The sequence below is a fragment of the Gigantopelta aegis genome, unplaced genomic scaffold, assembly GCF_016097555.1.
Source record: "Gigantopelta aegis isolate Gae_Host unplaced genomic scaffold, Gae_host_genome ctg3113_pilon_pilon, whole genome shotgun sequence".
Lineage (NCBI taxonomy): Eukaryota > Metazoa > Mollusca > Gastropoda > Neomphalida > Peltospiridae > Gigantopelta > Gigantopelta aegis.
In genome coordinates, this window is record NW_024533181.1 from 78219 (window position 1) to 105837 (window position 27619).

Sequence of the window (27619 nt, forward strand, 5' to 3'; positions counted from 1 at the left end):
ATAAAATTATCTATGAAGTACTATAACCCAAGAACGACTAAACCATGTCATGCTGTTACATACACATAAGGACCGTACTGATAACATAAACTTATTAGAAATAGCTAAAGAGTTTGTTTTTGATGTTTAATAAAATAATGCTAAGCTCAGCCCCCCCAACTTAAACTTCATTCCTACCCCCGAGTCATCTGGTGTCCCAAATTTTAAAAAACTTCATCTGAAAGAGCTCCTTGTAGTGTATACTAGAAAAAAGACTAATTGTCAGGTAAATAATAATTACTCCAAATAAATATTTATTATAAAGTAATAATTAATTAAAGTAAAAATTCCAAAAATACTTCACACTCGTTTCAGAAGAAACAACAAGCCTATGCGCAGTTTATGCTTGCTAGAAGATGTACCGGAAGTGAGTGGGTGTTTCCAATCCTCACGTTATAACATCCTGAGCAGCCCACGCCTACCTTTGGGTCCATTCCTGATTGAACATGGCTCTTCAAGTTGCTGTTGTTGGTGCTGGAGTAATAGGTACATCTGTGGCTTTACACTTAGCTCAGTCTTATCAAGAGCAATATTCTATTACAATCATAGCTGATAAATTGACTCCAGATACCACCAGTGATAAAGCTGTTGGAATGATCATTCCTTTTGATGTAACTCCTCTTTGGTGGCTCTGTAGATGGCATCGGAGATCCAGCTCAATGGCTATGCGATACAATTAGTCATATAAAATCACTTTATGATTCTCCTGAGGGAGGTGAGATGGGGATATCATTAGTACATGGTATAGTAGCTGATGACAGTGAAGATGGTGCTATACCTTGGTGGGTTGAACAGACAATTGGTTTCCAAATGTTATCACAAGAAGATGGCACTAAATTGAATGTTCCAGAACAGTATAAAACTATTGTTTCATTTGGAGCATACATTGTTGATGGTCGAATATATCTCTCCTCGATTAATGGATAAATTTCGTCAACTTGGTGGTGGTGTTTTGCAAAGAAAGGTCACTAATTTCTCAGAGTTACATAATTACGACATTATTATTAATTGCACAGGTTTGGGGTCATATTCGTTAGTACCAGACACAACCATGTATCCAATTAGAGGAGATATAGTTTCAGTTGAAGCTCCCTGGGTAAAGGAATTTGTTATACTTCATTCATCTAATGATATAACTATAATATATCCTCGTTCACATGATGACCCTGTCCCCTACATCAGCCAACATTATTGAGAAGTGCTCTAAGGTAGTGCCTAGTTTAGCAAATGCTAAAGTTCTCCAGATTTTCATATTAAACATAATAATAAACTGGATTGTCATAAACATATAAGGCCACATATCATAAATTGTAAACACTTCATTCTTGACCTGATATTTGTCCATAAAACTGAAGGAAATTGAGTTCTCCATTAAAAGAGGTATGTATGAAAGCAGTAAGTCTTATTCAGTACTTGGAGTTATTTCTTGTTTCGCAGATATTTTTGTGTAATATTATATACAAAGGAGAATACTTAATAGTAGACAAGTCAGACTAACTCAAACCTTACAATTAATGTGCATTGTTAAGTACTAAAAGCAAAACAAAATTCCAGAAGGTTTCATAAAGTACACCAAAAGTGTAACATATTTGGCAAGATGCAATAAGTGACACCTTTGGAAATTGGACCAATATTGATGGACTGAGAGGAATGCAGCTATAAGTGTAGTGACCAAGTGAATTGGAGAGAATTACAGAACCGGCTATTTATACAACTGACAACCGACCCAATGACAATAGTAATAATACTAACGATAATGATAACTAATACAACTGTAGCAATAAGACAACTATGACAACTGACAAAATACTGAAAGTATGCAGTATTTATATCGATACATGATGTAATAATATACAATAATGAATATATAATTATACATGTAGGTTCAAGTAGTTACTTAGTATATCACAATAAGTGAAAAAATATAATTAATTTGCCTCTAATCATCAGGTGTATGGATTTAATTTTAGTGGACAATCTACTAGATTTTTTTGATTGCCAGGTTCAGTTAATTTTTGATTGTAATATGAGCACACAGTTGCTAGCAGTTAAAAGTTTGCACTATACTTTCAATAAACTCACTAAAGTATTGTCTTCCAGAATCTTGTCCAGAGAGTGTATCTGCAGTATAGCTGTAGATTTTGATAAAGTTCTCTGAGTACATACATTATATGTGGAAAATTAACTTAGACTATTACAACCCACCTGTATATCTGACTGACAATATGCATCCAGTAACATCATTGTGCGTAAAAAAACATTGAAAGCCTTCTTTTTTTATAACAACTCAGTCATATTACTAGGCAAAACACATGTACATCTGCAAATGCTAATTCTGCCTTAAATATCTATTAAGTCACTTGTTTCATTCATACTTTTATGTAGCTAGGATGACAGTATTTTAGTTAAATCATCATCTATAGGTTTAGGGTGCAAATTCTGAGTTTTGGAACCTATCATACCATGATGTTATTTACTGTATCAATTGGAACTTCTTATCGTTAGCACATGCATTAATTATTGACAAATATCTTTATATGTCTTTTCAATTCTCTTTTTGACAGTGTTCAGCACTTGGCTCATGTACATGTAATGATAAGCATAATCTTTGGATAATTTATATGTTACAGTAGGTGACATAGTGTTTGAGTCAAAATTGAAAAAAATATCATGACATAATAAATAAGTCATTATTTATCAAGTTATTAGTGATTTACTTCTTATTTATGGAGCGCCGTTTGTGTTAAAATTAAATGTATTCAATAGTACATTTAACATGTTATGATTTACTTTTTATTGTTACTTAATAAAACGCGGAGCGCGAGTACCACAAGCCGTCTCTTAGAGTCAAGGGTCAGAGAGATGCTTCCAGTTAGGTGGGTCCCTGACTTTGGGTTCGGTATATTATTTAGTGAAGTCGAGGACAGACATTAAAACTCCGTATAACCCCGTTATATTTAAATAGGAATGTCCGTATGAGACTTCGTATATTTTAATAAATGATAACTTATTTATTATGTCATGAAAATTTTCCAAATTTTGACACAAACAACGCCCCATTTTTGAGTACATCAATTGTTATTGAAAAATCTGGCAATGTGAGACTTTTGTTGTTGCTACTATTGTATTGTGATACAATGAAATTGTCATATTATAAATTTTAAAAAGCAAAATTGCTATAATTATTACAATTATAGTTATTAATGATACTTTAAATGGTTTTGTCTGAACTTGCTTCAATTCCTTCTCCAAGTCTTTATAAAACCTGTGTATTAATGAAATCTTCTCTCTTTCTACTTTATTAAAAGATCCAGTACTTGATTTTTCTCTTTATCGGATTTAGATGCTAATTGATGAGCATTTTCTTGTACTTTCTTCACTTCTTGTTCTAAACTGTAGACATTCTTTTGCATTTCCTTCTTTCTTGTTCCAATTTGTTAGTGTAACTCTGTGAAAACAAGTTCTCTTGTTCCAATGTACAAAAATATTGTTTTGTTTTCTTCTTTTCTTGTTCCAAATTTTGGGCAAGCTTCTGCGCTTGCTCCATACCATCGATCAAAACACAGCATCAGTTTGTGCTTTCTCCTTTTCTTGTTCCAATTTAAGAGAATATTCTTGTGTTTGTCTTTCCAATAGACAAGTATTAGCATGTAATTTCTCATTCTCTTCTTCTAATCTATGAGCATACTGCTGTAGTTCTTCCATTCTTTCTCTTGATACATAAGCATCCTTTTGTGCTTTCTCCTTTTCTTCTTGTAATCGATCAACATTGTCTTGTACCATTTTCTTCTCTTGATCCAGTTTAAAGACAATCTCTTGTGCTTGTTTCTTTTCTAGTTCTAATGTTCTAGCAAAATTTTGTACTCTGTCCATTTCTTTTTCTAACCTATGACCATACTGCAGTGCTTGTTTTTCATTTTCTCTTTCAAAATCAAAGCATCAAATACTACTTTTTCCTTTTCTTGTTCTAATTGATTAACAGTGCCTTGAGCTTTTAACTTTTCTGTTTCAATCTCTGATATCCTCTTGCATTTGCTTCTTTTCTATTTCTAATCTGCTAGCATACTTTTGTATATTCTCTTTTGCCTGTTCTAATTTATGAGCATCTTGTTGAGCTTGCTTCATTTCCAGTTTTAAACCACAAAGATTGAGTTTGTATTTTCTTCTTTTCTTGTTGCAATTGATCATTTTGATCTTGTAATTTCTCCTTCTCTTCTTGCAATTGATTAACATTGTCTTGTGCTTTCCTCTTTTCTTGTTCCAATCTATGGATATCCCCTTGCATTTGCTTCTTTTCTATTTCCAATCTGTTAGCATACTTTTGTACATGCTCTTTTGCCTGTTCCAACATATGAGCACGAATTTCTGCTTTCTCTTTTTTCTTGCTGCAATTGATTAGCATTGTCTTGTGCTTTCTTCTTTTCTTGTTCCAATCTCTTAGTATAACTTTGTGTTTGTTCCATTACTTGATCTAATAGATAAGCATTAGTTTGTACTTTATTCCTTTCTTCCAATATGCGAATATCTTGTACTCGTTTCTCTAACTGATCCACTTGTTTTCTTAGTGCATTGTTTTCTTTTATCATCTCAAATTGATTCTTTAATGGACCTAGACTATAAACAGCACCTTGAGCACATGTAATAGCATTACTCATAGTAGGTCGCTTCTTAGGATCATTTTCCAGACAAGATTTGGCAAACAAATAGAAAGGGTTATAATTAGATATTTTTGCTGTATTTGGCTCTCCTATCCCATTCATTAACAAGAGTATAATTCCCCCTTTGGAAAAAAATCAGTTCTATGAATGTATTGATCAGAGGGTCTAGGCCATTCACATGTAAAGATATGGAGAATTAAAACAGCCATATGAAAAGACATCTAGCTTATAGTCATAAACTGGATTGTCCTTGAGAGCTTCAGGAGGCATCACAATAGAGTTACCTGGTGCTACAGAAAGTTCTTGACGCTTAAAAGTGTCTGCCATTCTAGACACGCCTAGGTCAGATATTTTAGCTACAAAATTAGAGGTCAATAATATGTTATTAGCTGTGAGATCACGATGGACAATGGGAGGTCTCTTACAATGAAGATAATTGAGACCTTTTGCCACATCAAGAAGTATGGAGATTCTGATTTGAAGTGGGAGATCATGATGTGATTCTAAACATTGTGTTAAAGATTGAGGAAGATAGAGGCCGTCAAGACGTCATCGTTGTCTGGAAGTCTTCTTCGCTTATTTTCAACTCCTCCCTCTCAACAGGAACCTCTTCTTCATCCCCTTCAGACTATCATTCAACCTCTCTACTTCCCCTTCTAAGTAAGATTCTGGAACATCACATCTTTAATTATTTCTACGACTTTTGTTATGCTCCTTTCTAATTGTTAGTTTTGGTTTTTTGTTTTCCTGTGTTCTCAACTGAACCAGCTCTATTATCTACAGTCAATTCTTGATTTTCTTCATAAGATCTCAAAAAAGCAGTCTGTGCAGTCTTCTTCGATCTCACAATAGCATTTGACACTGTCCCTCACAAGCCCCTACTCAACTCCTTATCTTTGCTCAACCTTCTTCTTCTTTTGCCTTGGCTCATAGTTTTCTACAAGGCCGTACTCAAAAAGTAATCATAAATGGTTCTTTATGTGAGTTCATCCCATGAGATTAATTCCTATGAGATCAACTCTCACATAATCAATTCTTTAATCTCATGATATCAACTCCCTTTGAACAATTATTTAATCAAGTCACCTCTGATGTGCCCTAAGGTCCATTTTGGACCTTAGTGATTCATTATCATATAAATGACAATGCTAAACTATCCTTCTCTCTTTAACCACTCTTACTCTTTATTCTAATGACATTCCTCTATCTCAAGAAATTTCTTTTCCAATCTCATTACATTATGGATTAGCTCTTGTCATCTCACCATCAACTCCTAAAAAAACAAATACATGATCATCTCACATATGTCTCCCTCTCTCTCTATTCTTAAATAATTCTCAACTTGAATGTGTCAATTCATTTAAATATCTTAGTGTTGTTATCACCTCTAAGTTAGATCCAATCTGTCTATTTTAAAGCTTGGGATCATCTGCTATAGCTTCTGTAAGTATGCTACTCCTCAAACTCTTGTCACTTTGTATTGCTGTCTTGTCATCCCTATTTTAACTATTGCTCCTCTGTCTGGGAACATTTGGACTCATTTTTCTTTTCTGTTCTCTCTCTGTGATATTCAATTCCTTATCATGTGAAATCTAGCTCATCTCTAATCACTTTTAAATCTAAAGTAAATATTTTATTTATAATCATCAACTTACTATCACTTATCACACTAAAAATTATCAGATACCATTAGTCACTATTTTATCTCTATCTTATTAATCATACTATATACAGTACTTTACTACTGTTTTATTTATTATTGTTATATTCTGTTTGTGCTCTTTAAACTAGCAGTAGCTATTGGGGATTCCATTTTGTTATAGAATATATATATAAATGTACATAGTGATTGATCCATTGACTGAGATGATGTTATTACATTTTAAATGAAAATATTTGAGCTAAGAGTAAGCTGTAAAGGAGCTACAACTTAGATCATTGGTGTATCTGGAAGATAATGTATAGTTTTACCATGCATGTTATGCTGTTGGGTTTGTTTTTGCTGGTCTATAGACAACTTGTCTTGATTCAGTCATGTGAGTGATCATAAAGTGGACTTCTCTGGGAATAAAATGTCTACATAGATAGATAGATAGATAAGTGTGTGTGTATGTGAGTATACCACTTATGTCATAGTTAATCAAGTACCTTTATAAGTTATCAATATGACGTAGTACATATATTTTCTGTTATCCTCACATATGCAATATGGCTTAATTGTCACACTCACAGTATATCAATACATGTCTTGACAAAGAATTATTATATACTTGATATGTTTCATATAAATGATCACATGCATGCAAACAATTTTACTGTGTTTCACATACAACCTTGTCAGCAGGTATTATGGCTAACCATCTAACCATACCTTCACTTATTGGCTTATACAAAGCTTCATGCACTGTTTCTGCATTGGTTATGGCCATTCTCGGTACCCAGATTAAATTGAAGCATTGAATATCACAATGACTTATCCTGCCATCATACAATAGTAGTATCATGTAGCCAGCCCATCCTTTAAGAGAGGAGTTGCTTACAAAAGACTAATACAAGAGTACATAGACAAAAAAAGTGCAGGCTAGTCACTTCATACCAGTCGAGACAAAAGAAAAGTACGTATTAGTGCATTTTTGAGTCATATGTGATGCTAACATCCATGTAAATGGAGGACTATACTAGACATTTAGTAGCTAGTGCATGGCCAATCACTTAACAATGATATCTCTAGAACCCTACGAAACTCTGTCGTCGATGAAGCCAAGATAAACTCGAATTTAGGCAAAGGAACCATGTTAAAGAAGCTGGAACTAAAAGACGCTTGTGGCAGTCCACCAAGATGATTGTACCACTGTTGACAAAAAATAGGCAAGGAAAAGTATTTGTGGACTCTGCTCTGGACTTTAGCCTATTAATACTTATGGCTAATGGACTATTGTGGACATTATAGAGAGAGGGTATCCAATATGCTCTGCACTACTTACTTCGATGATTCCTGTTAATTAGAACTTCAAACCACCCACAATACACCCACTCTGCAATGGAAGTCTGCTCATGCCTGTAGTAAACCCCCAATAGGTTAAAAAGGCCCAAAAAAACAAGATAAAATTTACAGTGATAGAAATTGATACGTAACATCATTATTCTAAGTTAGACTGTCTATCTTTAAAGTCCTATCCCTTAAATCAGAGATCAGCAAAATTGCAACGCTATTATTGCAGCAAGAAACAACAGCTATAGTTCATAGACTAGATCGGTATAACAAGTTGAACTACATGTATTTAGATTCATCCTATAGAAATGATTTAGAATGGCAGAAGATTTTTAACCTGTTTACATGTACTACACTCTCACATTTATAAGCAATATAGGAGGGCAATTGTATATAAGTGCCTTGTTATATAGCTCAAAAAGCAAATCCTGCATTGATATATACTTATTAGGTAATTCTTATGGACTGTATGTGTGCGTGGGGGGGATATTTGCATGTAGTTAACTAAATAGCAAAGCCACTACAATATTGATCATGACTGGCATTTGTCTACACAAATATATTTTAAAATATTATCACTCATCACAGCTGCAATGAACACAGACAGCATTACATATATTTTATTATATATAATTTAGAACAATGCAAATACCTACTTGTCTGGCGGGAAGTTCATTATTTTCTGTGTGTTAAACTGATCACCACCCTTAAAGGGGTCAAAATTTTTTACTGACATTTTTATGTTGTTATAGAGTTCTTGCAATCTCGTTCCCTTTATATTTTTTCAAATTTTTACTTCATTAATTAGCTGGAAAGTGATAATGCTTTTCTCATTAAAAGTGTTGGAAAAAGTATAACTAGATTTTTTAAAATTGTAAAATATGCTAAAAAAGATTTTTTACATTTATGAATCTTACACAACGTCTGACTCCATGAAATCTAAAGTCAAGCTTTGATCTTTTGAATAAAGGTTCAACTTTAGAACCAACTATTTGTAGAGGTTATAGTCTTAATTTTTATTTTTTTTTAAGTAAAAATATGAAAAGAATATAAAAAGGCAACCAGATTGCAAGAACCATTTATAACAGAATAAAATGTTAGTCGTTGACCCTGTAATCCTTAAACAGGTTAGTCTCCCTGTTTTCAGACCTAGAGCAACATTTAACAGGAGATCTGCACTACCTAACACTTGTGTAACATCTGGCATAGGGGTAGGAAAGAGGGGGGGGGGGGGCAGGAGGGGCTGAAGCCCCCCCCAACTTCAAATCAGGGGGGCTAAGCCCCCTGATTTGCACTCAAGACTATGTACATAATAACCTCTTGACTGAAGTAGTTATTGTGTTAATTTGTGTACATTAACAACCAATCACCACATTATTGTGTGGTCATGTTACCTTTAATGCTATAACAAAAGTATTAATAGAATGGAATGCACTTTTTCAATCTTACTCCGACTATAAAATTATCTATGAAGTACTATAACCCAAGAATGACTAAACCATGTTCATACTGTTACATACACATAAGGACCGTACTGATAACATAAAACTTATTAGAAATAGCTAAAGAGTTTGTTCTTTTAACGACAGGCAAATTAATTTGTTTGGTCATTTTGATGTTTAATAAAATAACGCTAAGGTCAGCGCCCCCAACTTAAACTTCATTCCTACCCCCCTGAGTCATCTGGGTATACCAATTTTAAAAACTTCATCTAAAGAGTTCCTTGTAGTGTATACTAGCAAAAGACTAATTGTCAGGTAAATAATAATTACTCCAAATAAATATTTATTATAAAGTAAATAGTTAATTAAAGTAAAAATTCCAAAAATATTCACACTCGTTTCAGAAGAAACAGCAAGCCTACGCGCAGTTTAGGGGATGTACCGGAAGTGAGTGGGTGTTTCCAACCCATCCTGAGCAGCCCACGCCTACCTTTGGGTCCATTCCTGATTGAACATGGCTCTCAAGTTGCTGTTGTTGGTGCTGGAGTAATAGGTACATCTGTGGCTTTACACTTAGCTCAGTCTTATCAAGAGCAATATTCTATTACAATCATAGCTGATAAATTGACTCCAGATACCACCAGTGATAAAGCTGTTGGAATGATCATTCCTTTGATGTAAACTCCTCTTGGTGGCTCTGTAGATGGCATCGGAGATCCAGTCAATGGCTATGCGATACAATTAGTCATATAAAATCACTTTATGATTCTCCTGAGGGAGGTGAGATGGGGATATCATTAGTACATGGTATAGTAGTGATGACAGTGAAGATGGCGCTATACCTTGGTGGTTGAACAGACAATTGGTTTTCAAATGTTATCACAAGAAGATGGCACTAAATTGAATGTTCCAGAACAGTATAAAACTATTGTTTCATTTGGAGCATACATTGTTGATGTCGAATATATCTTCCTCGATTAATGGATAAATTTCGTCAACTTGGTGGTGGTGTTTTGCAAAGAAAGGTCACTAATCTCTCAGAGTTACATAATTACAACATTATTATTATTGCACAGGTTTGGGGTCATATTCGTTAGTACCAGACACAACTATGTATCCAATTAGAGGAGATATAGTTTCAGTTGAAGCTCCCTGGGTAAAGGAATCATTATACTTCATTCATCTAATGATAACTAATAATATATCCTCGTTCACATGATGTAGTTCTTGGTGTTACAGCTGTCCCTAACGACTGGTCTGAGGAGTCCTGTCCTTCACATCAGCCAACATTATTGAGAAGTGCTTAAGGTGGTGCCTAGTTTAGCAAATGCTAAGTTCTCAAAACATGGAGAGGTTTACGTCCTGGTCGCCCTAAAATACGACTTTGTTGTGACGAAACCACTCCAGAAGGCCCATAGTTATTCACTGTTATGGTCATGAAGCAAAAGGTGTGGCATTTCATTGGGGCTGTGCTGTAGAAGTAGGAAAGCTGGTAAAAAAGCTGTTTAAAAACAGCTATGAAATAATACATTGTGTAAAATAAAGGCTACTTTTTGTGGATTTTATATTTTTGATTGTTCAGAAAAAAGATTGAAATTATTTTGAATTTGTTTATTATTAAAAGATAGAAATTATCAATACTTACTGTCTTATTTATAACCCATCAACTAACTTCATCTAGTGTGATACTCACGACTGCAGTAATAAGGCCCTGTTAATTGTGAGAGTCTGAAAAGCAGCGAGTTTGTTCCTTAATATCTTTGTCTCACATATAATTATAATATCAATGCAACACCTACTACAACTTTGTATATAAATAGACTAAGTACATTCTACTAGCCTTGTGGAATAATCTCTACCACCAGCCTCTGCAAAGATATGCTCGTCAGGATGTAACTAGTATTGATACTGTCATCACTGGACTTTTCTATACATGTACGTTATAATTGGATTATAATAAATTATTGTATCTTTCTAAACTCTAAATATAGCAACACAGTATGAGATAAGGATTGCATTGAATGACCCAGCTTATATGACATTATACATATAATGTAAAATCTTCACCAGCAGTTTTGAAATTCAAAACTGCAAAAGTCCACATTCTGACATGATTAGAAAGCATTTGTACATGTATCCAGAAATTGAATTATAAATTTCTGTCTAAAAGTTTTATCATTCAATAGGCCTAGAATTAGTAAATTCATGAATTTCTGTAACTAAAACATTTACTGTAGCTAGCTTGCTTTTGAAACAACTAAAGATACAGAACATTAGCCACAGTAGTTATTAATGTAAGTAGTTTTATGGTTTGCTCCCCTTCTACAGGAATTGCGTGCTTGCTTGCACATATAGTGACATTATTTTGAGCCCAAGATGTGTGTAACTTAAACATGTACCATATATACCATTCAATGGTTAATAATATTAAACCACAATCACAAACCATGCACCAACTCAGATCGTGCATGCAGCAAGTCCCAGTTCTCTTCTGTACATGTGAGTGATGCTTTATGTCCATATGCTTAACAATTTTTTATGTTAAGCTTATTTATAAGACAAGAACTTCCAAAATTTGTTTAATGTTTTGTTCATTTTTATCAGAGAGATGCCACAAAATGGATGCTGACATTGACACTAGCTGCTGAGACGGCACAATAGGCTAGAGGATGGCTAGCCATCTTGTATCCTTTAATTATATCATCAATTAATGTTGATTTAGAGAATGATCTCTTTGACATAAAACTAAGTTGTTTACTTTTAAATTAAAAATACATACTGACAGTGAGAAAAAATTTTTTATATATACTAATGGAAAGCTAGATGCCTGCAATCAAATGTCAGTATTTACATGTGTTATTCATACACTTCTGGTAAAGACGTCTCTTAAATGAAAGAGTATTTATATGTTGAGGAGTGTCTTTGGGTAGAACTTTGTTGAACTCCATACTCAATTTTCAACTTTACTAATGCTAGTGTAGCTCACTACCATTTTAATGTTATTTAAGGCAGAGGGAAATGATGTGTACAAGAAGTTGCTAGAGTGGATACAACTACTTTAGAAATTCCTCAATGGACAAATTGTCATTGTAATTGTAGAGTTGAATATCAAACCTTTCAAATTGGTGCTGCTCTGTTAAAGTAAATAAAGTGGAAAGAAAAATCTCAAAATTTTGATTGGAATTGAATTGACCAGTTAATTCAATTCGTCTCATGTGTTTTTGATTCAAGAGCATAGAACTTAATCGAGACAATAATACTCCTGAGTGATCTTGTAAATCTTGTACAAATAGCTCTTCCAAGCCGTCATAATAAGCAGGACATTCATGTGTAGGTGTAAAAAAATGGCAAACATTTTCTAGTTGCAATGCACAACAGCTGGTGTCATATGTGTACATAGATGTCCAATATGTAATGATTTCAGGCAAGACAAGGGCTTTGAAAACTGTATGGAATGTCCTTTTCATATTTTTAAACTCACCTGCACATCGTAAATTTTGATTGAAGCAAGAAAATATTTGATCAATGGATGAATTTGCAATTGAAATACATCCTGAGACTTGAAAGGAGGCTTGTAGACAGTAAGATACTTAGGAAAATGATCAAAACAGTTCGCCAGAATATCAATAGCTGCAAGTATGCTCTCTCTATAATTATTAACCACATGATGATAAATGCTTAGTTGCTTGTAGACGTAATGGAAAAAAACAATCTTATGCTGAGAACACACCAAACATAATCCAGCATGTTCAAACACCCTCTTAACATAGTCATTGTATCTATTATAAGGATGTAGTTCCATAGATCTTGATACATAACGAATAGAAATAAATGATGTTAGTGGTAAACAATGGCATATGTGTCGGCAGGTATCTGGATGGTATTGTAAGACAGAGTCTACTGCTTTGTTGAGAAAGTCTTCTTTAAATGAACGTGACTTTAAATTTGCACTATTGTAGTTGGATGACAGGCACACGCAGTGTGAAGGGAGACTTTCCTGGGAAATGGCAAAATATTGTTTTCCAGTAAAGCTCTGTGTCAATATCTTTTAAAAAGAAAGTATTCTCTAGAAGTTGGAGATCAACAGCTGGAAGTCTTAGAAGTAATTGATGACGCATAGTAGTAGGTAAAAGTGTTAGATACTCTAGTGATATTGGTCTAAATGACCCACTATATACAAAGAGCATAGTTCCTGAAGGGAGAAGGGAAAACAATCTGACAGTGAATACAGAGATGAATAACTGCCATATCCAAGAGTCTTTAGCTTTGCCATTCTGCTTGGAATGATGACTGGTAGGTATATCATGCATCAATAGGAATTTACAAACTGTATAACATCACATACCATAGCAACAGTCTATTGACTAGAAATATGATAGAGTATACATAGTAACAGGCCTATAGAAGCCTATAGCTTCACATAAGACTTTGCATGGCCTCCTAGTATTCATAACAGATTACTACAAAAGTGCGTGACATCTGATAAAATAATCTGTAATGTTTTACTATCACATTATAAAATGAATCCTTTTTTTATAAACATGCAATTTGTTTATGACATTTAGTAGATTACTATGGAATCTTGAATTCATATAAATCACTCACTGGATAATTTGTTGGTATGTTGTACTATTACAAAAACAACAGTAATATAGATGTTACTATATAACTATCTGTAATATAATTTTTAACACTCAATAGAAACTATAATCCTAACCATGCATATTTCTCAATGTTAATACCATTATGCAGTCGATGTTACATTATTATCAACTAGGTTGTAGTTTTAATAAAACTTTGATTTTAAAACTTATTGCAGCATTCGTTTTCCAATTACTAGTTAGAACAGTCAAGTATTTATATGTGGTTCTTGCATTTTAGGAATTTGTCAATGCATCAGCTGAAAATTAGGCTGTTGGACCATACTGCACAGATGCACACTCCTTTATATATACTAACAATACAATGATCTCTCAAGACAGTTTATTATTTACTGAAAAGCACTAAAGTCAGAACCCTTGTCACAATAGTAGTTGAATTACATCGAGTGGTTTTAGTTTGCTTCCCATGCTGCAAGTACACGAGAACCCACTAAAATATATATGATTGAACCAAAATTGCTTTCAGCAGCTCTTCATGGTGCTGCCCCACATTCCAGTCATTCCAATGGGGCAATAATCCCAGTTCACTTCTAGAGCTTGTCAGCTTATCATAAAGGAGGAGGGTAAAGCCTAGATAAAAATCAACAGCTGGCCTAACCTACTAATAATAAGTAGGTGGAGCTATTGAGTAAGTAAGGTATGCTACGCTAATTATAGTAGACATCCTTCCCCCTTCGGGAAGGAGGGAGGGGCTGGGTACGCGAGACTAATCATATATATATCTCTGAGGTGCACTCACGTGATCACAGCAGTTATTAGCATGTAAAATTAATTATTAATAACAAGCATATATCTTTAAAAACGTTCTTCAGTTTAATACATACTTCCTATAAAGTGATGCCAGTCTGCTGTTGTTGCTTTGAGTTACTGATCGTGATGTGTCTGAAGAAAGTCAGTGTTCAGTATTAATTAAGGTGAGATTTTGGCTATGTATGATATATACATAAAGAACCAGTGTCAATCAGTAGACAGTTGAAACATTACAGTACAAATGCATTCTGGAATATTATTTACTCACAAAACAAAAGAAATTAGGATATTGACATATGAGTTACACAGATTTCATATGATTTCAAAAAATCTATAAATAAGTCAATAAACATTTTGCGTAGTTGGATATTGCAGCTCTCATCAGTGTTGAAGGTTATCTGTGAATTGACCACATAGGATATGTATAACATAAGAGTGTGTACATTGTGTACTTATTATCTGAGCTATACATGTACCTAATGCTGTCAACTTTGTGTACAATTTTGTCTTATGCAACCTATTTTATGTGTACCCTGTAAGCACACTCGACTTGATTGACCACTCTGCTTCTCCTTGTAGTAGTGGATTCCAAACTGGCAGTCTAACCTTCAGATGTCTTGTACAGCAAAGGGAGTGTTGGTTGAGCTCCCACTGTTTGTCCTTCAATTTTGTGTTATCGAAGATTTTGCTTTCCTATGAGAGTATAATTTTAGCATTTTGTAATCAGTTTTTAATCTTATATATATATATAGCTATGTATTACCTTATGCTTCAGGTTAGCATTTTCCTTGATTTTCCTACGCAATAAAATTACTAATTAATGATCTAACAAAGTATTTTTTGTCATTTCTTATGAATTCATTTATTGTTTTGTTTTGTTACATAATTATTATGCATATCAAGGTCGAAGTATTCTCTAAACGAACTCTCATCTCTTCCTCCTTAATTTCATTGCCAGCTTCTAAATCATCTTCCAGCAGTCGATATTCAGAGACTAGAAGCCACAACCTTTTCTGAAAGTATTGATAGTAGTGGATGAGAGTGTTTTATGGTATGATAGCAAGTTGACATCGAATTTGTGAACTCTGGAAAGAAAAGATATCCATGATTCAGGCTCTGAGAAAGAGGATTAAACTCCAGTATCGTGTTTGCATGGACTCATCAGATAGCAAACACAAGACATGCTTCTTCATGATCTTGTATGTCTCTAGCCTCTTTACTTAGCTTACTTGAAAAATGATTCTTGAAATTGCTTGCACTTGTCAACTTAAACCTCAGTGATATGGAGCAGACATTTATGTTCAACAACTTGATTAGTGTCAGCTTAAGAGCATATGTAATGTTGTTGTGTCATATCAACATAGTCCTCACAAGATTTTGGATGAATGTAAAACTGGGCCGGGGAAACCACTAACTATGCAGTTACAATGCATGTGCTGTCTGTTTCTAATATGCTTGCTGAACACTTAACAACATTTCCCAGTCAAGCACTACTTCTTATAATGAATGATAGCATTGTCTGGTTTATGCAAGAAGGAGGAATGTGAGATGTGTTGAAGAGCTTTGTGTTACAAATACAACACTTGATACACATCAATTACTTGACAATATTGTCAGTTCAACATGGAATATCAGGAAACGTTCTGTCCAATCAAATTCTAATCTTTCCAATGAAATGATTGATAAGTGTTCTTTGTTCATTTCATTGACTAAATTAAAACTTCTCAGTAGTATAGCAAATGTCAAAAAATTACAATAGTTTGGAAGAATTACCTATTGATGATTTTGTCAAGACATAAGCATTAGACCAAGGCAAACAATTTACAAGTTATTTCAGTAATCATTAGCAACCAACCTTAACTGAAACATGTTAGTCTGACAATATCCAATTTTCAGCAAGTTATGAGAATTTAATATCAGTTTTGTGCATGTTTGTACACTGGAAACACTTTGAGACATAATGTTTATCTAGACATTGAGATAGTGGAGGGTGTGATTATGAAGGCTTCATCAGTTAATTGCTTTTTCTTATGTTCTCCACTTCTCATAATCAAGTATATATATAATATATATATATATATAATATATATATATATATATTATATATATATATATATATATATATATATATATATATATATATATTATTTGTTGACAACATCCAAGTTATTTAGATCTAGAAGCAGTCATTTCAAAAAAGCCTGAAAGACTTGCCTTCCATTCTTGTGACGGACTGTTTTTACATTGAATAACAAGTACTTGAAGTCTCTGCATATTAAATAATGAAGTTACCAAAAGATGTTATTGCTATACTAATAGCACAGATACGTTCTTTAAGGCTTTCAATCTTGAAGTTTATCTGAGATTCTCAAAACAGTCTTGTACTTTTAACCAATACAAATATTTAATTCCAATACCTCATAGTCAATGGACTGGCATCCTTTCTGTTCAAGATCCATTCATTCTAGATAAAAATCAGATTTGATTTGTCATTTGCAGAACAGAGTTGGATATAATTTTATCATCTCCAAACATACAGAAAGTAACAATTAAGCAAATAGAAGAACTTAAACTTGACTGTCAATTGAGAACATTTGCTCATCTATTACAAAACATGCAAAACATTTAAGACACTGGACTATTTTCAATTAGGGCATCAATTCTGGCATCAGTATATGACTCTTCAGCAATTACTGAAATTTAAAATTTTTTCTTCTCTTTTAGACTTGGCGTCAGCTACAGTTTATTTGGAGGTGGTCATTGATGGCTTATTATTGATCCAACTGAATTACTTTCATTACCCTTACTTAGGAAAACAACAATGTGAAGATTGTGAACCCTGAATACATTAAACTGTCGCATATGGGCATCATAGTATGATTGAGGAAAAGATTAAAAAATGGATTTCGCCAGAGAATATTGTTTCGTCTAGTTCTCTTGATAGTTTATTGTCTACTTTTAAATCATTATTATTTCGTTAGTTATTGCTAAACAATGTTATAAAGCACAATAATGAAGCCGAGCTCCTCCTCCCTTATGTTACAAATGTAGGTGTGGCTACAAATGACAAAATGAGTATCGATTATTCATCAGAACCTTCTAGTGATAGTCTTTTCTACATTTGTAATCTGGATATGCTTCCTCTGTTTGTTCTGGTGATCATACTGTTCTTCCTATCTCTCTTCAGGAGCTGTGTTATATGTATTTGATTGGTCACCTCAATCTCTACTCTGTAGACTACCTTGGTCTCCTTCCTGTTAGCCTACGCCGTCAACTTCTTGCTCGTTTACCGGTGGTTGATGTACATAGATTGGAAACAACAAGGCTATTTGAGGATATAAGTACTACTCCGTATTGGGAGGCTTTGTACAAGTGCTATAAAGAGCAAAACTGTTCTCCATCAAACTCCAGCCAGTAGTTTTGTCCTGTCACCACAACTAAATTGGCATAAGGAAGACAATGAGGAAGAGGGATCATCAAAACAGTTATGGTTGCATCAAGTTGTGAAAGACATGGTGTCATCTCAAGCCAATCGTCAAGACATTTGGTCAGTATCAATTTGTAACATCAAGGAAGTATTGCTTAGATCTAATATGTTAGCTTTCTTTTTGAGTTTTCGATGTTGGTCACTCAATGACACACTCACCTCATACAATGACAGTTGTATACATCAAATATTTGAGCAGACTGGTCTGATGTTAGTACATCCAATATGTAACTTAATAGTTCCAAAGCGCCTCAGCTCCCAATATGGTTCACCCTGGCATTCCAGCACTGATCACATCAATGCTATTGTTGATATTCTTGTGACTCATTTTCATAAATTTCCTCAATCAATATGTCTTGATTTACATAATATGTACAGTGATAGTATCACTGCTAATATTGATATCCCAAGCGTTCACAAATTTATTGCTGGTACAAGTAGGCTACATGTTTTGTGCTGTAGAGGATATTTTCCTAATACTTTTAAAGCAGAAGATACATTAAGAGCTCTTTGTTCTATTGAAGTAAGAAGTCATATCAAGTCTCTTGTTATTGGTGGATCATATCATGATAGGAAGATGTGTGATAGTCATTTTTCATGAGCTTCAGTCATACTTTGTTCCAGGGTATCTGGCAGATACCAAATATTCTCCTTGTACCATGCTAGAAGAGATTTTTGTAAACACCTTGATAAATGAGAAGAAGCCCATAAGAGGAGGCAGGATACCTTCCAACCATCCTTTGCTCAATTTAGCATCCATTATTTCACACCAGAAGAACCTTAAAAGAGTGAAGCTAAATCTCCAATTGAGTCATCCTGACTCTCAACAATTAATGAGTGTACTGAATAACCTTATTCAACAGCCACAATTTGAGTCTCTCAAAATTGACTGTCCTACTGACTGTGATGTTGCTGTCGAGAGTATAGCACAACTTCTTGTCAGTTTCTTAACAACATCAACCACCAAAATTCAGGTACTGTCTCTTGTTTTTAGGCAAGCTCAATTAATTCATACAAAATCCACTTCCAAAGTACTCTCAGAATTGGTTTCAAAAACTAAAAGGGGGCATATAGCACCTGACGTCCAACAAATGAAGAAATTGTACATTGGTAACTTTCATTATATCAATAAAGAGCTAATTGGAATTATTAAAACGCTTCCATCCCATGTGCCTACACACTTTTGGTTCTCCTATCTACTATGGCTTCAATTTCTATAGTGATGTACCACATATCACTGCTTCAAATATTATGATAGATGGTATATTCTTTGAAAAAAATGATAGCAATCCAAAAACAAAGAAAGTTGTTGAACAACAGCTTGACATCATTCTTAAACAAACTTCACTCATAAGATTATCATTTGTCCGCTTTGAATTACTTAATATTCTAGATCATGTTAGCATTTTGCCAAAGCCATTGTGATCATGCTAGTCAAGTAAAGACTTTACAATGTATTCAATTTTGTTAACTGTTTTAAATGTAATTGTGATGCGACAGTTTTACGGATTTTTTTCCGAGCATTGATTGAACTGCCTTGTCAACAAACTTAGAAATTGACTTAAATGAAAATTATTTTGATCAAAATGAACTTGAGCTGTTCTGCATGTTGTGGAAACAGTTTTCCTAATAGGAAAACAATTTCGTAAGCTCATATGGCATCTTGACTACAAAATGTCTGATTCCAACCATGAACTTTTGAAAGAAAACTAGTATTGAATTTGTTTCTGTTGTGAGAAATCAATTTACATTTGTATATCAATCAGGATCAATTATTTAATATAGTTAGTATAGTTGAGCTACGATTTAACAAACAGATTCTTACTTGTACCTAGTTCTACCAAAGTTTAGCCCGAACTACAGTAAAGTCACATATAATATATACATTAACTACCATTTTTATTATACCTCTCCTTATATAACCTGGACCAGGTTTTCCTGGCAGGACCACGACCAAGTAGTTCCAACAGCAGCAGTAGTTTTCTTCGTGGCACGGATATTTTGGACTTTTTGTGAGAGCCTGAAAAAATGGAGGAATACCTGGGCACACTGACAAATGAAACATATTTGTATGAGGACAATAATTTGTGAATGAAGAAATTGTACCTGCAGAAAAATGTGGTTGTCATAGGAGTTTTGGCAGCCTAGTACTTGTTCTTTCAATTTGTAAGAGACTCTGATATGTACTGTTTTTCCTTTGATGTGCGTTTTAAACTACAGTGGTTTTTTTTTTTTTTTTTTTTGCACATAAATATGTCAGTAAGGGCAAAGCTAAACCTGGTCTGGCATCCTTTGTTATGATATAATATTATGTACTTCGTATATACATAATTCCTGTTATTAAGACAGTGCGTAGACTATATAATTATATGTTATCAGAGTAAGAACGTACCATAACAAAAATGTCTCTGAGCAGTTTCCTCTAGAGCCACAACACCAAAGGATTAATCAGATACATGAAGAGTTACGAGTTCTTTACTTCATTAATGTCTTATACTGTAGATATTTAATAACACAAATTTTACATTACATTTATACCCCTTTCTTCACAGACAATAACTGACCGTTCCTATAATATACTTTAGCTCCAACAGGCACCACAAAGTTAGTCCTATCTACATCACGTCTAATCTTGCTCAAAAATCGCAAGCTAAAATTTAACAAAATAACAATTCTCACATTTTTTATCTTTACATTGCGTTCGGTATTCTTATCTATTTTTTTAAACCAACTGTTGAAAATATTTAGAAGAAAGGCACACATCTGAAACAAATCAGATTGCAAATTATTAACATGTATATCTTCGTCTAACCTAACTGTAAAGTCTAACCACAGGCCATGACAATATTACTGCTTGTGAAAAAGAGATATGGAGTGAATCTACGGATTGATCAAAGTATTTACAATCCTCTTCGGCATTGACACATAGTGAAAATTTCTCCAATTTTTGATCATTCTGTCAATCCACCTCATCAAGCATTCCCAAAAAAACCTTATTATTATAACATTATATAAAAGATGTTTGACGGGATTTGTCACTTTTTACCAGAAGATCTTTTGGGCAGATCCAGACAGTACAATGAAATGTATCACTTGTCCCCTTTTGACATTGAATATTATGAACCACAAAAACGGTGAGCTGGATAGCATCTGAATTAAATTATAAGGTATAAAACAATTTGATTTCAACATTTTAACTCAACTTATTAAGATCAGAAATATTAGGATCCTTGTCATGAACAGTTCTTTGAACCAGCTGATTAGTATTACAATCAATGTTAGGTGCTATGACATTTTTTTGGAAATTTAACATATTGGAAGACCATTCTTAATATTGTACTTGTAGCTCAGACAAATTTTCTTTAATGAAACCCATGAAACCTAACTCATAATTGTTATAATGATGATTATAACACTCACCTTCTTCTCTCTACTAAACCCATACAGTACCCTGCTCATTTGCACAACTTTCAGGCACAGTCGTAAGGTTCTTGTCTTCTGGTCCAATAGAGCCACAAGAACACATTTGAGAATTAGTTTTAATGAAATCCATAAAACAAAAATAAGCAAAGAAAAATCGTATGACTGAATTAGAAAAAATGTAGACTACTTTGATTAAGAAAACTTCCAAAATACCTTAAACTTTAGATATGGTTAGCAGTGAAAGATATGTACTGGCTGTGTTTATTAGAAAATAACTCTCTGTGAAACCCATTTTAATGACTGCCTTATATACAAACTTTGACTTTCACTAAAACAGTATACTATACTCCTATTACTGAAATGTGGGAAGTGTATAGATCACAATTTTAGTTAGTTTATGATATGTCCACTTAATCCTACCCCAATCTAGGGGTGATGAAGAACTGATTTGGAAAGTTGGGACTAAGTTATCCCACAAAGGATCCTCCTATCGTAGACTATTACTAGAGTAGATCATAAACATCATTCAAATGTTTTAAACATTAATACTGTATTTATATCTGTTTAACAAATCGGAGCTTGAAAATTAATAAATGGACTGACATAATGGAAATATGTGAGATATTTCTTAAGTCAGTTGCTAGTCTCGTATTGAGACTGAGCCTCTATGCCTAAGTATGTGGGTTTATGGAACATTGTCTGGAAGCAAGTATTTCTTTAGAAGTTCTTGTCAGCTGGACATTCTGGTAATTTTTTAGAATGAATCTCAACTTATCTAAACATTTGGTACTATAATTTAAACAATTTCCCTACAATAATTAAAGTATGTACTATACACTGCATCCCACTCTCTAAACTTGCATTAACTAGCCACAACAAAAGCATGGGTTCTTACTGTTACAAAGTCACTTGCTAATTGTTATCACATAAATCAATAACCTAGACAGTTCAATTTATGAAGAGGTATTCATAATGACTGCTACGTGATCTGACATAATAGTATACGATTAAGAAACACTTATAATGAATGCATTACATAAAAGTACAAAAGTTAACTAGTACATACTTAACAACTTCCAGACTATTATCATTGATAACCAAAATCTATAATAATATACTACAAGTCTATAGCAAACAGTCCAAATGAATATGTAACGTAAACAAACACCACACTACAGGTGTAGTTAACAAACTTACCATCAATGGTTATAGTTTCTTCCCCACATCATCATTTGAATCATGTGTGATGCTACATTACTATAGACAGCATTTTTAAACATATAACACCAACCATTAAATACATTATTAAAGAGAAAGGTTTGGAATGAATATAGTTTTAGGTTAAGTTGAAATTTGTAAAAGCTATACATTATTATAAATGCTCATGATCATGTTTGATCTCTGTCCTTCAAACATTTGATGATACCTTTTTTATTCGTGGGTTGGTGGTTGGAACAATAGTTGAGTTATCTACTGTGGGAGGGGTTACGTGACACTGATGTAGAGAGGGTTTTCATTATTATTTGTGATGATAGAACATCTAAGAAAGCAATAGAGTTATTTTCTTCTATCTCCATTGTGAATTTAATCGGTTGTGTAGAACAGAAAGAAATGTTATATTCGTACAAAATAGGAAGATGTCTCTCTAACCGTAACCGTTAAGTCATAACCACAGTCTTAACTTTAGAAGCAGTGGGAGATAAGTACTGTTGTGTTGCAGTAGGAAAATAAGCTCTGAGAACTTATTGACAAAGGACTGGCTTTGTATAACAAACTTTGATTTTCACTAAACACTATATTGTAAGAATAGCTTTCCCAGTGGGAACATTGAGGTGGACAGATTGTCCCCTTAATCTTACAATCTCGTGGGTGGCGAGGATTTGAAAGTTTGGACTGTTTACTCCAACAAGGCACCCCTCAGTCGGGAATATTACTGATATGTTGTAAGAAATAATCTAAATATTAAATATTATATTTAAAAACTGAACATTAACATTAACAAATGACTGAATAATCTGGATTGCTTTTGTTATATCCGTGCCACTACTAACAATATGAATAAGTAGTAAAATGACACATGTTCCTAATATGGACTCCATATGCAATCAAAAAAGGCTTCTAAAAGATGACATGTACTTTGATAGAGGTCCTTGCTAATAGTGAAATAGGGAGAAACATAAAAAGTGTACAGAATAATTAATAAAATAAGTAGCAGGCAGCAAGAACAGGGAACAATGGTAGATGAACACCTCCTAGATATGAGTACATTAGATCAACTGTACACACTACCTTATCATTCACGACATATGTTTCATCAATACAATCAATCCTGGTGAAATAAAAAGCCTTAAGGACAGCCATATAATTTGGTATAGGAGAGTAAGATCATAGTGACTCGTACTGGGACTAATGTGTTGCTGACAAGTTGAACCACTTTGTTGGAATATATGTCATATCATGCCATTATTATGATATGTATTGGGAGAAACAAACATAGACGTGGAAAAATAAACATTAGCCGATTCTATCCTGACAAGAATCATACCATTATAAAAGCAAACCTCAAAACTAAGAGCAAGAGTTGAGGCAGGAACCGAAGTGTTAATGTGACCATTAAGAAAGAAAAGGGGTTCATATTCTTGTAATTTTTATAATGAATCTCCAACTTATTTTCAACAATTTGCGTACACATAATTTGAAATTTTCCCTGCATTTATTAAGTTTTGGATATGATTCCCACCCTCTAAACCTATTATTCTCGATACACAACAAAAGTATGGGTTCTTAGCTGTGAGTATAGTCACTTTCTTAATCCTTATCTCAAAAATTAAGTAATCTAGACATTTTAATTTAGAGAAGGCATTCAAAAATGACTGTGCTAAGCGTCTGACTTACAATATATATTATATAAAACGTTATAACAACTGCATTACAATACTAAGTATCTAATAACTTAGAAATACTTATCACTTTATTAATACTATCCTAATAACCACATACTAGCTAGTATAGTATAACTCTATAGCAAACAGTAACATCGAATATACAAAGTCTAATTAGTGTTTATATACACAAACACACCCACTAAAAGGTGTAGTTTACAACATCCCATCAATGGCTATAGTTTCTCCTCCACATCCTCATTTGAATCATGTACTGAGACCACATACTGTACATACAGCATTTTTAAACAATATAGTCATAGACCCATTCATTAAAAAAATAGAAAAGTTTAAATGAATATAATTGTTAGGTTTTATTGAAAATTCAAAAAGTTATATATACATTAACATGTCATGATCCATCTTTTGAAGTCAACTTTAACTTTGGAATGAATTTTTAGTGGAGAAATATTCATTGGCATATACTATACCACTATGGAAAACTTCAACAGACTTCTCAAGTGTTTATGTGTGAGACTATATGAACCGACTGAACAAGTCATGATCTATACTTGAATTCCCCGAGGTTGACATGGTTATATTATATAGTTATATTATATTGGAAAACATCTGACAGACTTCTAAAGTTATGTGAGTAAGATACTATATGAAACAACTCAACAAGTCAAGATGTATGATACATTCCCAGTAATTGACATAGTTTTAGGGGAATTTTAAACCATATCACAATTTGAGACATGAGCAAGTCAATGCATGGACCTGTTTTGTGACCATTGTTAACATGACTTCTTAAATTCTTTTAATTTCACCATTTCTACGGCTGATCCACATGTATATTGCATAGATGGGTCAGCAGAAAATTCTTTTTTCTGAAGTCAACCAGGTCTCCTTATTATGGAGTTCACTAACTGATTAATTGTTGTAGTTTTGTTTTGAGTATGTACGATCTAGCTACTATGCATTAATAAAACATGACTCTAGCAGTATAGCATTAGCAGAAAGCCATGACTAGCTTATTAGACTTTTTAAAATTATAACTAGATCTTGAGCTCTTTGCATAGGGTTGGTTGGAGTTAACACATGTCAATATTAGCAGCTGCATGTACGAATAGACACCAATTTGCATGTCATCCATATTATATATAAATTGACATATTAACATTATAAACATGTACACACATCAACTACCAAAGAATAGTTTTAAGCATTACAATTTGGTTTATGTGAATTTAGCCAAAATCAAACTGGTTTAGTATCTTATGTTCATTTATAGATATAATTTAAGAATACTTATATTAAGGTCAAGAATGTTAGTTCTTATTATTATTCTGATCAACGTGCTCTTTTAATTTTTTGATTGTCATTTAAAGGTCTTCAGAACATGCTGAGCAACAGACTTAGCAAGCAGATTCTTACAGTCAGTCTCAAATGGAATACCGTAAAGTCACATAATTACACATACAGTTACCACCAATTTATATTGCCTTCATCTCTTTACCAGTTGAACCTGATCAACATAGGGATACTATACTCAGAGTGCTTATATCTAATTACCACATTGTTCATATAATTTACTGGAATTTAATACTGTATATATGTATGTACATACATAATACATACATACATGACATATATATATATATATATATATATATATATATATCATCCAAACCATTAACCTTAAACATTAGATCCCAAAATTTCACATTCCAACATCAAATTATTAGTATTGTGTAACTGTTAACTAATAGGTCTATATTCAAGAATACTTTATATTAAGTCAAGAATATCGAATCTTATTATTATGCTAGTCAAGGTGCTCCTTTCATTCCTGGTATTCCTGCTTACATTTAAAAGTCTTCAGACAAAGTTGAGCTACAGATTTAACAAACAGATTCTTACTGGTACGTAGTTGCTCCCTTAGCCTTAGCTTGAACTACAGTAAAGTCACATAATAACATATACATTACTACAAATTTATATAGCTCTGTTCACATAGTTCTGGACTAGTGGCAGACCACAATTTCCAAAAAGCAATGATAGTTTCCTCTCTTGGCTTGACAGCTTGGACTTTTGAGAAGACCTTGATAAAATTTGAGGGATACCCTGGACACCTAAAAATGAAATGATTGCATTAGGCAATAATTTGTGAATAAAGAAATAGTAACCTGCATAAAATGTGGCTGTATAGGAGTATTGATGGCCTTATTAGCAGTTCTTAATGTTGTAAGAGCCTCTGACATGAACTGTCTTTCTTTGATGTTGGGTTTAAACTACAATGTTATACATGAATATATTGGTATGGTCAAGAGCTATAACTGGTCTGGAATCCCTTGTTGATGATAATTATATGTGTACTTCGTATATACATAACTCCTGTTATTAACATGTAGAGCTATAGAGATAATTATATTGTTATCAGATTAATTAATTACTTAGGTTAATAACCTAGCCCAAATATTCTCTGAGCAGCTCCATTAGAGATCACAACCCAATGATTTCATCATACACATGGAAGGGTAGAGTTCTTTTAGTTTTTTATGTCCTAATCCTATAGTATTATACATAACACAAGTCTATATACATCTACATAATACCCCTTTCTTCACAGTGACAATATTTGTTTTTATAATATACTTTAGCTCCAACAGTACCACAAATTTAGTCCTATCTGGGCCATGTCTAAATCTTTCCACAAATATCTCAATCTAATATTTAAAAATTTATAAATGTCTAAATTTTATCTCTTACATTACTGCTTCTGCTTTCTTTTCTCTTTGTTACACCACCTGTAGAAAAACATGTCAGAAGAAGGAACACATCTGGAATAAAAAATTCACATGCCTACATTATAACATGTATATCTTCTCTAACCTAACTGTAAAGTCATAACCCACGCCATGACACATTGACTACTTGTGAAAGGAGATCTGGAGTGATCCAATGATTGATTCAAAGTTTTTGCAATTTTGGTTAGTTCCACATAGTGAAATTTCTCCAATTTGATCATTCTTCAATCTCACCTCATCAAGACATTCACCTATATTATTATAACACAATATATAAGATGTTTGACTGGATTATCACATTTTACCAGAAGAACTTTTGGGCAGATCCAGACCAGTACAATAAAATTGTATGGTTTATTTCTCTTGACATGGATGTTATGAACACAAAACTGTTGAGCTGGATAACATCTGAAATAAATTATAAGGTATAAAACAATGTATTGCAAACATTGTACTCAACTGTTTAAGATAAAAA

The 27619-nt window shown here is 33.3% G+C and overlaps 1 pseudogene; it reads left to right on the forward strand.

Moving 5' to 3' along the window:
• Positions 1-479: 479 nt before the first annotated feature.
• Positions 480-10549, forward strand: LOC121391925 (annotated as a pseudogene).
• The last annotated feature ends 17070 nt before the right edge of the window (positions 10550-27619 follow it).